This window comes from Pinus tabuliformis, chromosome 4_2 (assembly GCF_031772625.1).
Source record: "Pinus tabuliformis cultivar Carrire ecotype Pingquan chromosome 4_2, CPIR1, whole genome shotgun sequence".
Classification (NCBI taxonomy): domain Eukaryota; kingdom Viridiplantae; phylum Streptophyta; class Pinopsida; order Pinales; family Pinaceae; genus Pinus; species Pinus tabuliformis.
The window spans coordinates 575,513,681-575,529,782 of NC_142304.1; the positions used below are offsets into that span (position 1 = coordinate 575,513,681).

The 16,102-nt window shown below is 38.6% G+C and overlaps 1 protein-coding gene across 6 annotated transcripts in view; it reads right to left on the reverse strand.

Moving 5' to 3' along the window:
- Positions 1–931: 931 nt before the first annotated feature.
- The window catches only part of LOC149170610 (uncharacterized), a 51,293-nt gene continuing 36,122 nt past the window's right edge, over positions 932–16,102 (reverse strand). For 4 of the 6 annotated variants that reach the window (XM_089423935.1, XM_089423934.1, XM_089423936.1 and 1 more), the window contains exon 4: positions 932–1,319. The gene's annotated coding sequence lies outside the window, so the exon portion shown is untranslated. Of the gene's footprint in view, positions 1,363–16,102 lie in introns of all 6 variants that reach the window. The other 2 variants (XR_016258998.1, XM_089423939.1) reach the window with 2 other exon arrangements.

A 16,102-nucleotide genomic window follows, 5' to 3' on the forward strand; every position in this document is an offset into this window, starting at 1 on the left:
ACCGCAAAATAACGTGAATAGGAGGCAAAATAAACAGAACTAGAAAACAGATCGCCAAAATGGACGGAAATCATTCATCAAACCATCGTTACCATACTCATACTCAACAAGGTAGGTGACTCAGCATACTCGACCTACTCAGCAGTATGAAGAACAAATCATCTCAAGGCAGGAAAAATTGTCTCGTATAGCGAGTAGTGACTCTGGGTGCTCAGCATACTCGGGAGTATGTCGTGTATTGACAGTGGATGCTTGGCATACTCGAGAGTACCTGTCCCTAGTTGAGAGTATGGCATGTACTGATTGGGTCAATGTTCAGTCAACCGGAATTAGAAGTGGATTGAGCCAAGAATTTGTCCGAGGGCCATATTTGGGAGTGTTGCAGCTATCCATCACATGTTCCCTTAAACAATAACTCAAGGTCAAACCTCGGCTAAAGTTTGTTCTGACTTCTTATGATGCTGTACTTTAGTTCTTGGGGTTGGGAAACCAAAACATAAAATCTTCGTTTCAAATCAAAATGTTTGTAATGCCAAAAACAAAACAAAGTACATAAACTGCTACATGGTTGCCTCCAATGAGAATGTTATTTACATTAACTGTACAGAAGTTGTTTATCAATTTATTACACTGTTTTTTCAGCTAATATACATGGAGTCACTCATATTTGCTACAATTCTGCCAACAAGCAAAACAATGTGGCAATATACAAAGACTTCAACAATCACTGCACTTCACCATGTTAGTACAGGCTCTTAAAAACTTATTTCTGAACTTTTCCCTCTGGCAACATGTAAGTTTCAGCCACTGCATCTCAAAATCTGGTGACGACTTCTCAAATGCTTTACTCTGTAAACTCCCCCGCTAATGATACAAAGAATGTCACACATCTTCTGTGCAATATGGAATAGAAACCGACAACTTAGGCATCTCAGCTGAAGAAAAGCTCTCACAAGCCTAAGAGAAACAATCCAACTTGTTTAAGGCAATGCCACTGCAAAAAGTTCTTAGTGTTGGCCAAAGATATTGCATTCTGGCTTCGAGTAATAAAGAACGTGATATTTGAGCATCAATCAGGAGAAGTTCCCAGAAGTAAAAAACTTTCTCAGATCACTCTTGTGCTCCTTATGCAATCCAAAATAGGTGGTTAGTGTCAATGCTCAAATTACCTGCCTTAAGCAATGACACGTTCTGTGGACATCTAGTAGCCTGCATGGCCATTAAAAAAGGCTTGGCTGATATTTGCAGATGTTAATTATGGAAACACTCGCGCTGGTCCAATCCAACATCAGTGCTTCTTTGAAAAATGAGTCATTAACCTGCAAAATAGAGACATGGTGACCTATTCCTTTAGGCATACTCCTGCACATGAAAAGTCCTATAAGAAAAGTTGAGCTAGCCCATATACATGGTGCAAATGTCTAAATACAACATAAAAAAGAGACCATGTAAATACATGGCTGATGCTTTGGTGCTTTTTAAGATATGTAAAAACTAGCACAGACATATCTTTAACTCTGGATCTTCTATGGACAAGTGATATCAAATTCTTTGAGGTGTCAATCTCAATGTTTTCACACCCATAATTGCATAACAGACATGGAGGAATTTGATACCTCCTGGTGCATAATAGATCCAGGGTTAAGATAGATTGTGCTAGTCAAGATAGAACTGCACTACATTAAATCACTGACACTTGCAAATATACATCACAAATGCAAAGCAGAAAGTTGTCATTTCAAGTACCCACAACACGACCTTGTTTTTTATGATGAAATCACATTTCTATACCAATACCCTTAACTTTTTTTATGTATGCCTGAAATTGCAAACACAGCCAACGCAGTACCATGTACACCAAGTCAGTCAGCAATAGCCCGTTTAAAAAATAGGGAGGGATGTATTCGATCTGATGCTGAACATAAACATGGAGATCACTTCTCAATACTGAATTACGCTGTGTCCTAGATGCAAATCGTAGGGTGCAAATCAAGAGTAGGTAACAATAGTCCCATAATCAGAACCTGATGGAAAGCTTCGACCGATACGAAAGACATCCCTCATAATAATTAGATTAGACATTATGCTAGCGAAGAAAGAGAAACACCGTGTGCTTATATATCCTTAAGATTGCATCGAGGTTGACTGAAAATAAAAGTAGTAAAAAAGTTATAGAGCAGAACCTTCTGGAAAGAAGTAATCTTCAGAGAAAATCAAATATATATTGATTGGAATGTCTGTGTAACAATTAATTGATTAATATCATAATACATGAGAACATACCCATACCTTTTCAGGAAAGTTACTTTATCTCTTTTTATTAGCTAGACCCATGGGGTTTTGAACCAGCAACCCTCACAAAAGGAGTGCATTAACACTACACTCTATCACTGACTGTTCTATGCCCCATGGGCAGGAAAGTTATTCATGGGAAGGAAAGTTATTCAGCTCATGTAATTGCTTGGAAATAATAAAAAGTGACAAGATGGGTCTATTTTCCAGCTTTCAGCATTGTTCCCTTGGCTGATATTTTCATATTTTGTGGTTTCTCGTGTAATTGCCTAGAAATAATAAAAAGTGACAATCTGAGTCTATTTTCCAGCATTCAATATTGTTCCCTCGGCTGATATTTTCAATTTTCTGCTTCGAAAGTTTCCAATTTCTGTTTAGAAACACTCATATTTTAGTTTCAACCATAAGATCACTGATGTTCAGTTAAGCTTTCAGTTGCAAGTTTTGTTCTTCAGTATAACAGCAATATTCCCAGTCAGTTTACTGGCAGTTATTAGGTTTGGACCATTACAGCTGCAATCATACCAGATTTCAGTTATTAGTTTTCTATTTGAGTTCATAACAGTGGTATTAGAGTCACTTTGTTAGCATCATGGTGGAAATCGGGATATCCACAATGGCTTGCTTCTCATCTGCTCATGATGGGAAGAACTGGAAACCTGAAATCACATCATCTATGAAAGAAGCTACCAGGTCTCCAATGAATGGGCTAATAGAGGCCACGAACCAGATGAATGGCTATCTGGCATGGCCATGAACAAAACTCCATGCAGTTATATTAATTGAAAACCGAGAACATACAAATTGACAAGATGATGAAAATTCAGGTTGTCGTGCACCTTGACACCAATTTAGAGAGGCAAGACGATGTGATCATTTCAAGAACACTTTTGCAAGAAATAGGAGAGGAAACACCCGATGGAAATCCATTCCTGCAAAGACAATGAGAGGGAATCATATCAATCAAAGATTGTCAGAAAGTGTTGGCTGATGTAGCCCGGACAGGTGTTCTAGCCTCAAGTGGTGTTAGTAAGGCTAGGGACACAAGAGCGGAAAATATATCCAAGCCCAAGTTATTCTTTTGAATATAGATGTCTTAATTAAATTAATTAATCAGTTTTAATTATTTTCTTAAGTTTTAACTTAGGGAAATAGATTAATTAATTAGCAATAATTGAGACATGGTCGATTTTCCTCTAGAGACTTCTAGGAAGTTTCTAAGTGATCTTAGCCATCGATTAGATCATTTCAGATCTAGATCTTGGCCGTTGATTTCTCAACGAGAGATTATAAAAGAAATCGATGGGCAATCTCAGAAGATCATTCATTGTAGTGAAGAGGGTGCAGTGATAGCGTGGGGTTTGACACCAGGCAGGGTTTTAGCAACAATTGAAGTAGTAAATATTTCCGGAGTTTTCTTTCCTCAGTATTCTTCCAACTTCCAAGATCTAGAGGAGGAATTCTCCTAGAGTTATTCTGAAAACATAGAGGTTGTACAAGTTGCCAGTATAGCATGTTGAGATTTCCAATTGCAAAGTGAATTGCAAGAAATCAATGTGATTGCAAGAATTCACAATGTGAATTGTAGGAAAGGCCGTGTCAGGTTGCAGAGCGAGGTCATGAGCCTTCCAGTGGTAAGATCGAGTTGTGGAGGTGAAAAAATATTTTTCCGGAGTTTGGCAAGAAAAGTTGTAATATTTATCAATTGAAGAATTTGTTGAATAATAATAAAACCCTAAGATCTGAAGAACAAGTTTTCCCTTCGGGGTTTTTTCAAAGACATTTTGTCCAAAAATATTGTGTCCATTTTGTGATTGGTTTTCTATTAGAGTTTCCGCAATTTATTTTTGTGAATATTGCAATTGTGATTTATTTAGTATTTGCCGTAAAATATTTTTCCTCAGAATTAAATACATTAGATAATTGCCAGTGGATTGAATAAGCCATATTTTTATCGATTTTTCACATGGTATCAGAGTATATCTAAAGCACAAAGGTTTACTAGAGTAGATCAACGCAAGGGTTTGGAAGAGAAAGCCAAGGGTTTAATACCCAAATCGATTTCCAGAATTACTTGGAGAAATTTTATTAGCGTTCTTTTCTGCAAGAGGGAGGCCGAATTAACTAATGCGAATTGCCAATTTACCAGTGTGTGTTGCCGAAGACAATTTCGTTTTCCAGTTGCCAGATCAATTTTCTGGAGGTAGTGCGAGTGGGTTTCTCTAGTTGCTGGAGGTAGAGAAATTCGTCAGAGTGATTTCCCGGAGGCAATGCGAGTTTTTGGGAGGGCCAGTGTGCAGTTCCAGTGGGCAATGCGAGTTCACAGAGGAAGTGCAAGTTGCCCAATAACAACCAAGATCACTTGCAGAGGAAGACTGTGAGGTTTTCTAGATACTTTTGTTAGCTCGTAGAAGAGATATTTATTTTTTATTTTCTCTCAAGGGCTTCAATAATGGCTTCAGCAGGATTGAGGGATCAAGATAGGTTGGATGGTGCATCTAACTTTGGTGTCTGGAGAATCCGATGCCTTCTTATTTTAGAAGAGCATGGGTTGAAGGAGTTTGCTACAACACATATTATTGTACCAACAGATCCTATCATGTTGCATGAGTACTAGAAAGATGATGCCAAGGCCAGACATATTATTCTAGCAGGGTCAAGGACCACATATTTCCACATTTGGCAGAAGAAGATACAACCAAAAAGATGTGGGATGCCATCAACAAACTTTTCCAGGATAAAAATATGAATTGGAAAATGATCTTAAGAGAGAAGCTCAGAAGCACCAGACAAATTAAAGGAGAGAACGTTCTCAATTATCTCACCCACATCAAGACAGTCAGAGATAAGCTAGTAGCCATTGGAGAGAAGGTTGATGACGAAGAACTTGTGAGAACAACCTTGAATGGGTTTCAAAAGCAGTGGGATGTTTTCGTGCAAGTGGTTGGTGGAAAATTTGATTTTCCTACTTGGGACTGCTTGTGGAACGACTTCACACAGGAGGAGGTTCGACTAAGCCTTCTGAAAGGAAACAAAGGTACTAGCAGCAATTCTGAGCAAAAGGTAGATGACAGCGAGAATGTTGCTCTTGTGAGGAAGGGAAAAACGAAGAAGGGATTCAGTAAAGGGTCTAACTCCAAGGAGGAAAAGAAGAAGGACATGTCGAAGATCAAGTGCTATCGCTATCACGAGTTTGGCCATTACCACAACAATTGTCCGCTCAAGAAGAAAGGTGACAAGAAGGGCAAGGAGCAGACAACGATAGTCGCATATGAGCTTTCTAGATGAATAGAGGATAAGTTTTCATTGCTTGCAGCAGTAGTCCAAGAGAGTTGTGGCATAGTGAAACAAGCCATGGAGTACTCAAGGTGACAGGTGTTCCAGATGTGAGCACCGATCATGATGGTGTACAATATAGAACACCTTCCTCGCTAAGAGGGAGTGTTGGTTGATGTAGCTCGGACAAGTGTTCTAGCCTCAAGTGGTGTCAGTGAGGCTAGGAACATGAGCGAAAATATATCCAAGCCCAAGACGTTCAATTAATTAGTAATAATTGATACATGGTCGATTTTCCTCTAGAGACTTCTAGTAAAGTTTCTGAGTGATCTTAGCCATTGATTAGATCATTTCAGATCTAGATCTTGGCCATTGATTTCTCAACAAGAGATTATAAAGGAAGTCAATGGGAAGTCTTAGAAGATCATTCATTGTAGTGAAGAGGGCACAGTGATAGCGTGGGGTTTGACACCAACGAGGGTTTCAATCGTAGTTGAAGTAGTTAGTATTTCTAGAGTTTTCTTTCACCAATATTCTTCCAGTTTCCGAGATTCGGAGGAGGAATTCTCCTAGAATTATTATGCAGATAGAGAGGTCGTACGAGATTGTCAAGAGAGGTCGTACTAGTTTCCAGTTTAGCATATCGAGATTTCCAATTGCAGAGCGAATTGCAAGAAATCAGTGCGATTGTAGGAATTCACAGTGTGAATTGCAAGAAAGGCCATGACAGGTTACAGAGGGAGGTCATGAGCCTTCTATTGGTCAGATTGACTTGTGGAGGTGAAGAAATATTTTGTCGAAGCTTTGCCGAAGTTTGGCAAGCAGTGTTGTAATATCTATCAATTGCAGAATTTGTTGAATAATAATGAAACCCTTAGATTTGAAGAACCGATTTTCCTTCAGGGTTTTTCAGGGACGTTTTGTCCAAAAATATTGTGTCCATTTTTTCTTTGGTTTTCTATTAGAGTTTCCACAATTTATTTTTGTGAATATTGCAATCGTGCTTTTATTCAATATTTGCAGTAAAATATTTTTGCTCATAATCAAATATATTGGATAATCACTGGTTGATTGCAATAAGCAATATTTTTATCAATTTTTCACAGCAAGATACCAATTCCCAAGTTTGATGGATTAAATGACAGTATTGTTAAAATTGGCAACTAGGGCCAAACTCCATATGGGTACCTTATTTATGGTAGCTGATATTTTTCTTGGATTCCTCTCTCCGAGAGGTGTAGGATTGATCTAAAGATCATTTGATTCCGACATGTATTTATGGAGGTATGAATTTATTTATATTATTGACAATTTGTCAAGGTCAGCCAACAAGCAAAACAGTCATTTTTACCCCCAACTTATCCTCAACGTTGCATATAAAAGGAGGAGACCTCTTGGCATTATTTCATGATCTCATCCTCTAATCCTTCTCTCTCCTCTCTTGTTTGGGTATGCATTTCTGGGGCTGCTTCTCTCACACGTGCGAAGGAAGAAGTCTGTTTTCTAATTAGGCATGCGTTGAACGAGTTTGACCGAAGTTGCAGGAAGGTTATTTAACCAGCGTTCACCAGCATGGACTCCTCCTTGACTGAAAATTAGGTGTGGTTGCTTCTTGGCAAGCCGCATATTTTGGCACGCAAACTGAGGTGATCTGACCTCAAGTTTGACCAGCGTTGACTGCCCTAATTGATGGCTGCATGTTGACTTCTGTTGACTTTCGTTTGACTGAATTTTCAGACTGTTTTGGGCTGCTTCTTCTTGTTGTTGGAGGCCAAGTTGACTGAGCTATTGACCGAGCTGTTTGGAGGTCAAATCTGACCTGTTTGACCAGCTTTGACTTTGCTGGTTAGGGTTTGCTATTGCTGTCATAAAATATCAAATTTGTATATTTGTACTATCTCTCTCTCTCTGCTGAACTATTGAAGAATATAAGAAGAATTGATCAAGGGTTTCCCCACATTGGGGTTTGTCTCTGGCTGGTGCCACATCTTGTGCCCTCTTCTCTTGGCTTGTCTTCTACTGTTTATGTTTATGTTCTATCTGCATTTTACTATCATGTTGATGTGATTGCTAATCTGGAAATTGATATTGGGCTAATAAAGAATTTGAAGTAAATTGCTCTTAAGCATATAACATACTAAAATTAACATGGTATCATAGCTGAGGTGAAGACAAAGCCCAAGCAAGAGTGAAAGAGCAATCACCGAAAATAGTTGGAAAGGACAAAAGGCTCAATGGGTTCCTCATCCCACTTCCCGGATGAAGACAAGCACCGTGAAAAGTCTGACTATCACGGATGGAAGATGTCTCTTGATTTGACATTGGAAGAACATGAAGTGTTGGACTATGTGGCGTAAAATCCTTGAGCCTCCATCAAACGCACCGGCTGCTACAAAGAACAAGTACACTAAGGGTGAAGTCAAAGCGAAGAAGATTATCAGAGATTCCATTGACAAGCGTTTGGTGGCCTACATTTCCGACTTGAACACCTCCAAGGAGATCTATGATAGATTGGTAAGCATGTTCAAGGTTAGTGATACAAATCAAGTTTTGTTCCTCAAAAATAAGTTGAAGGATATTAAGAAGGGCAAGGACGAGGATATTCAATCCTACTTCTTAAGGATCACTGAGATCAAGAATGGTCTTCTATCGATTGGAGAAGTCATTCCTGACAGGGAACTTACTATCATTACCCTTGGAGGGCTCCCACCCGAGTGGTATATATTTAGAACCACTATTCTCAATAATGATCAAATTCTGGGGTTTGAAGAATTGATGTTGAGATGGATTCAAGAAGAGACAAGAATGGTGGAACAAGAAATGCCTTCAAATAGAGGCAACCCCACTACTTTCTCCGCTCATGCCAAAAGGAGAAATAATTTTGGGTCTAAAGGACATTTCAAAGGTAAGCCTAGATCTAAGGGTGGAAGGAAGGGCAGATGCTTTGTTTGCAATAAGTTTGGCCACTATGCGAGGGAGTGTCCAAATAGAAAGGACACATCACATGATGATGATCACAATCACTCCAGGGGCAACTTCAACAACAACAATCAAAGGAATGGCAGGTTCAATGGCAAAGGAAAAAGGAATGTGGGAAATCATGGAAATGGTCAACCCTCCAAGAAAGCAAGGAACTCCAGGTATGAAGAATCAAATGTTGTTAACAATAAGCAAAATGAGTATTATCTTATATCGGCCCTCTCCACTACCTCTCCTCCAGACACTTTGGGGAATTGGCTTATTGATAGTGGTGCCTCAAGGCACTTCACTGGATACAAGGAAGCTCTCTCTAATTTGATAGAGAAGGAGACAAACTTGGAGATTATTCTTGGAGACAATGCCACCTATCCCGTAAAGGGTGTAGGGAATGTTACCCTTCAATTGAATCAGGGTAACACGATTCATTTACAAGAAGTTCTATATGTACTTAATCTCAAGAAGAACCTGGTGTCCATTTCGGCAATGGAAGACAAAGGCTACAAGGTGGCATTCATCTATGGAAAGGTACATGTTTGGAAAAGGAATTTTAAAGATGTTTTTACTCTTGGGTTCCAGATTGACTCTTTGTATCAAGTTGGAGGAAGTCCATTGGGGGCCATGTCTTGCGACACATCTCTACAATCTGAACTATGGCACCGAAGGTTTGCCCACCTTCATTATAAGGCCCTACCCGATGTGAGACAGATGGTGATAGGGATGCCCGAGTTCAAAGTAAAGCATCAAGGTATATGTCTGGGATGTGTCGAGGGAAAACTTAAAAGGGAACCATTCCACTTTAGTAATAGAAAGACCACTAATATATTGCATTTGGTCCACTCTGACATATCTGGTATGATGCCTGTAAACTCTTTGGGAGGATAGTTATATTATCTCACTTTTACAGATGATTATTGTTGCAAGACTTGGATCTACTTCTTGAAAAAGAAGGATCAAGTGTTCCCCTGGTTCCATCACTTCAAAACCATGATCGAAAATCAATCCGAGAAGAGAATCAAGATATTGAGGACTGACAATGGGACCAAGTATGAATCCAATGAATTCCATGACTATTGCAAAGAAGATGGCATTAAGAGGGAATGGTGTGGCTGAAAGGAAGAACCGTACTATTATGGAAGTTGTTCGTGCCATGTTTCATGATCAAAGGCTTCTGAAGTTTCTATGGGCCGAAGCCTCGAATACCGCTGTGTATGTTCAAAACCAATGCCCTCATCAAGCATTGGACTCCAAGGCTCACGAAGAAATGTTCACTGATGTCTCTCATTTTAGAATTTTTGGGAGTCCCGTATACTTTCATGTGCCGAAAGAGAAAAGAAGCAAATTGGGTGCATCTCGAAAGAAATGAATCTTTGTGGGCTATAGCAAAAATTCTAAGGGCCATAGAATTTAAGTGGTTGGTCAAAGGGAAGTTGAGATAAGTCATGATGTCACCTTTGACGAAGATATGGCCCTTAGCAAGGTTGACGACCTTCCTATACCAAGGAAGGATAAAGAAGCTGACACCTGAAAGCAAGGTGAAAAAGAAGATGAAACATTGTTGATGTTGATGAACCTATGGATCCTATTGATCCTCCTCCTCAAGAGCCCTCCTCCTCCAAGAAGAGGCCCTCATGGCTTAGGGAGACTCTCAAAGATGCCAAGAGACATATTGCACCAAGGGGGGCTTTCCGTGAAAGCAAGAAGTCGACCAGGTATCAGGGATACCTGCCCATTATGAGCATTATCATTCAAAACGAGCCTACATCATTCGAAGAAGCCATGAAGCATCAAGTATGGAAGGATGCTATGAATGAAAAATACGAGTCCATTATGAAGAATGATGTCTGGGATGTGGTCCCTAGACCCCAGGACAAATCGGTTGTCACCTCTAAATGGCTTTACAAAATCAAGGATGGAGCTGATGTGAGTGCATAAAAGTACAAGGCTCACTTTGTTGTTCGAGGCTTCTCTCAAAAGGAAGGTGTAGATTACAATGAGATATTTGCACCTGTTTCCCGATACACCACCATCCGCTCGATCATAGCCCTTGCTGCCTCGCAAGGATGTAACCTACATTAGATGGATGTCAAGACCGCCTTCTTGCATGGTTCGATTAAAGAGGAAGTCTATGTGGAACAACCCGAGGGGTTTGAGATTCATGATCGAAAATCTCATGTATGCAGGTTGAAGGAAGCTCTCTATGGGTTGAAGCAAGCACCCCGAGCTTGTTATGAGAGGATCGATAGCTATTTGATGAAGCTGGGATTCACTAGGAGTGAAGCCGATCCAAACCTTTACTTTAAGGTTGAAGATGATAGACCTCTCATACTGGTGCTTTATGTGGATGACCTCTTTCTGACTGGTGCAGACCCTCTCATTCACAAATGTAAGAGGGAGTTGGCTTCCGAATTTGAGATGAAGGACCTAGGACTGATGCACTACTTCCTAGGGTTGGAGGTCTGGCAAAAGCTAGGAGAAATTTTCCTATCTCAAGGAAAATATGTTGTGAAGATATTGGAAAGATTTGGGATGGTGGACTGCAAGCCCATGACTACCGCGATGGAGCTTAACTTTAAGAAGTTATGTGGTAGTGTTGTTGGACCTGAATTGGGAAATGATTTTGAGTATCGTCAACTCATAGGAGCACTGATGTTCTTGGTGAACTCCCGTCTGGATATATGTTTTGCAGTTAACATGTTGAGCCAATATATGGTTGAGCCTCATCACACACACTGGATTGGTGCCAAGAATCTTCTGAGATATCTTCGGGGCACAATCACTCATGGTCTGAGATACACTGCCGGAGATGTGACGCTGCATGGTTATTCTGATGTTGAATAGGCAGGCAGTGTGGTGGATCGCCAGAGCATTTCTGGGTGATGCTTCTCTTTGGGTTCTGCTTCGATATCTTGGATGAGCAAGAAGCAGAAGTTGGTTGCTTTAAGCACCGCTAAGGCCGAATACATAGCTGCGAGTATGGCCTCCGTGAAACTATCTGGTTGAGGAAGCTCTTCAGTGAGTTGTTTGGACATGTGCTGGATGCCACTGTGATCCTCTGTGACAACCAGAGTGGGATTCGATTATCAGAGAATCCCTTATTTCATGATTGCTCCAAGCACATCGATATCAGGTACCACTTTATCTGGGATATGGTACAACGAGAAGCAATAAGGCTCCATCATATTGGGACTAATGAGCAGGTTGTCGACATCCTGACGAAGCCCCTGGGAAAGGTCAAATTCTTGACTTTCTGAGAACGACTAGGAGTCATGGAGAGACCCTCTCATGAGGGTCCTGTATGATATGGACATTGAGCTCTCGGAACTCCTAGGGGCTTGGGGTACTTCTTGGAGTGATGAGCAACCATAGGGTGAGTGGTTCAGCCTTCCCCTAGTAGTTGTTGTGTACATGGTGAGTGGTTCAGCCTTCCCCTGTGATACCACGTGACAACATGTAGGCAGGATAAGTGGTTCATCCTTCTCATGCTGAGACATCCTACCCATGCAATATGGGACTCATGGGAAGTACCTCTCATATGGCCAATGAGTAGGGAAATGAGGATAGGGACCATAGTACTACCGATGGACGCATCGTGTACTACCATACTCCCTATGCTAGGATGATATTGATCTGGGATCAATTGGAACTGACTTCAGGTCTGTAAGTGTGGTATGAGACACTCTCTTTATTGGAACTGACTTTAGGTCAGTAAGAGTGGTATATGACACTCTCTTTTATCTGGAACTGACTTCGGGTTAGTAGAGAATGGTACGATACATTCTCGATCACTTCTTCTTCTTCATAGTTCAACAGAGAAGAGCAGAACAGAGAAGAGAAGTGTAGAGCAATGCATTGATGGCAGAGATAGTACCGACTAACAGATGGATTAGCAGATGGAGTTCTCCCTAGTTGAGAGGGAGTGTTAAAATTGGCAACTAGGGCCAAAATCCATATGGGTCACCTTATTTATGACACTGATATTTTTTTTGGATTCCTCTCTCCGAGAGGTGTAGGATTGATCTAAAGATCATCCGATTCTGACATGTATTTATGGAGATATGAATTTATTTATGTTATTGACAATTTGTCAAGGTCTGCCAGCAAGCAAAACAACCATTTTTACCCCCAACTTAACCTCAACGTTGCATATAAAAGGAGGAGACGTCTTGGCATTATTTCATCATCTCATCCTTCTCTCTCCTCTCTTGTTTGGGTACGCATTTCTGGAGCTGCTTCTCTCACACGTGCGAAGGAAGAACTCTGTTTTCTGATTATGGCTGCGTTGACCGAGTTTGACCGAAGCAGCAGGAAGGTTATTTGACCAACGTGGACTCCTCCTTCACTGCAGATCAGGTGTGGCTGCTTCTCCTTGGCAGGCCGCATGTTTTGGCACGCAAACTGAGGTGATCTAACATCAAGTTTGACCAGCATTGACTGCCCTAATTGCTTGCTGCAAGTTGACTTATGTTGACCTTCATTTGACTGAATTTTCGAACTATTTTGGGCTGCTTCTTCTTGCTGTTGGAGGCCGAGTTGACTGGGCTATTGACCGAGCTGATTGGAGGTCAAATCTAACCTGTTTGACCAGCTTTGATTTTGTTGGTCAGGGTTTGTTGTTGTTGTCATAAAATATCAGATTTGTATATTTGTATTATCTCTCTCTCTCTCTTGAACTATTGAAGAATATAAGAAGAATTGATCAAGGGTTTCCCCACATTGGGGTTTGTCCCTGGCTGGTGCCACATCTTGTGTCCTCTTGTCTTGGCTTGTCTTCTACTGTTTATGTTTATGTTCTATCTGCATTTTACTATCACGCTGATGTGATTGCTAATCTGGAAATTGATATTGGGCTGATACGAAATTTGAAGTAAATTGCTCTTAAGCATAGAAAATACCAAAATTAACAAGTTTTGAGCCTGGGACTTGGACTGGAAAATTAGACCATCTCTTTATACACAATCTTATGAGAATTTATCAAAAAATAATCAGCTTGCTATTTTACACATAAATGGACAACCATTTGATTAGTAGCAAATGGTTGAGCTTGAGATGGAGGAAAATGAGGATGGTGGTGTTGATGATTGTAGGGTCAAATATGTGTTTTCCCACAAGTCTAAGTGTCTAGATATATGGAAGTGGTCCAAGACCTTCAACCTCAGCAATATACTTTAATTAAAGGATTTATTAAAGTATTTTTAGAAGAAAAGTGATTTTAATCTAATGAGATGCAAAAGTTATTTCCATTAATTAATTAGATGAATCCTAGCCATTGATCTAGGTGAGATCTAATCTCAACTGTCAATCGGTTCGAAGATTAGGGTTATGCACTCGGTCAACAATTTAAGCTTATAAAAAAAGGCTAGGTGAAGGAAGAATATACAAGAATAATAAGCACAAGACACAATGAGGTAGTGAAGATCTCAGTGAGTGGGTGGAGAAGAAATTTCATCCAAGTGTGTAGGTATCAAAGGAAGAGTGCAAGAGTGAATTTTTCAGCAGCAAGGAGTCATTTCCAGTAGGGATAAACTGCAGATCTGCAGCAGTAGCAAAGTTTGTACAGCAGGACAGCACACGTTTTACGGCTGTATAGAAGTCTACATGGCATTGTATTTCAAGCACAATTACTAATCTAAGTGTGAAAAAATACTACACTAGCTACTTGCAAAACAAGAAAGAAGAGAGAATAAAATTGTTGAGAAATTGACTAATAAACCAAGGAGACAATTTGAATTACTCATAATCTGATGATGTATTATTGTTGAACATGAATACAATATATCGAATCTCTAGGAAGCCAACCAATACGAATGAGGTTGGGGTTCCATGTGCATGCACACTCAAATTAACTCAAAAGCACTTTCCCTAGGTGACAAGTAAAGACAAAATTAGACTACAAGACAATTTGAATTACTCATAATCTGATGATGTATTATTGTTGAACATGAATACAATATATACAATCTCTAGGAGGCCAACCAATACGAATTAGGTTGGGGTTCCATGTGCATGCACTCAAATTAACTCAAAATCACTTTCCCTAGTTGGCAAGTAAGTCAAAATTAGACTAGGAGACCCAAAATTAGCAAAATATCCTAAAATGGAGTGAATTGGAAGTAAGTGGAGTTAGAAATCAGTTAGAACTAATTAATAACTCTCACATGCAAAATACTGACCAACTAAACTCAGTTAAGCTCCAAAATAGGATTACATTAGAGGAAATTTCAGCCTAAAAGTGGCCTCCTAAGGAAAAATCAAGAAACTAATAAAAATGCCATTTAGACAATTTTTTTATATTACATTGCTTTAATAATATTTATTAGCACAAGGTTTAATAATATTTTCGTTATATTATTTCTAATTTTTTACTTTTATAGAAATCCCTCAATATATGACACTTTTATTACAATCACTGTCTATATATATTTTATATTTAAATTTAACAGTATATATTTATATTTTATATTTAACTGTCTATATATATTTTATATTTAACTAATTTTTTTGGTTTCTTTAACAACATTGTCTATTAAAGCCATAATTTCGCCTAGAATATATTTTGGCTAGAATCTGGTAATTTGTCCTTTCTGGAATACATTTTTTAACTATTTAACTATTTTATATTTAATTATATTTAACTATTTGACTATTTTATATTTAACTATATATTCTATATTTTTGGCCGAATTTGTCCTTTTTGGAATACGTTTTTTAACTATTTTATATTTAACTATATATTTTATATTTTTGGCTAGAATATATTTATTTTTCCTTTTTGAAATATGTTTTTTTAACTATTTAACTATAAATATAATTTATTTTTAACCATTTAATTATTTTATATGTTATATTTTATCTTTAATTACTTTTTAACTATTTAACTCTTTTATATTTTACTAGAACTGTCTATATTTATATTTTATATTTAACTGTTTATATATTTTTTTATATTTATCTATTTTTTTGGGCCTTTTTTTGGGGCATGGTTATTAATGTCAAATGAGCTCGCATTTTTAATTTATATTTTTTCACTAATATCAAGATTTACATTGCATTAATAACTTTTTCGATATTCTAATTCATATGGGTAAGGTAGGTAAATAAAATTAATAAAATATTTCACGAATACTCAAATTAATAATAAAATATTTCATGTATACCCAAATTAAACAATTTAAAATTAGTTTGGACATGTACCTCTTTTTAAATTTAAAGAATTTTGATTGGTTTACATATTATGACGTGGAAATTACGTGAAAATTTCATGGGCACTTTTAGGCTAAAATTTCCTCTAATGAAAGTCAACTAATAAGGGGAGGAGAGAGAAACTGCCCTAAAGTAGGGAGGAAGTGTGTACTTACTCTAGGAAGGCCTATGCATGAGGTAGTACAAATTTATGGAGTGGAAATAGTCACGTCATCTTCCAAGTAGTGTCCAGTCAACGCCACATATCATCCTAGGTGGCACCCCTTGCTAAAAATAAAATAGAAAATGTGCCAAATGATAGGGAATGTCTAGTATTGAATGAAAAGTGGTCATATGTGTCGTTAATAATATATGG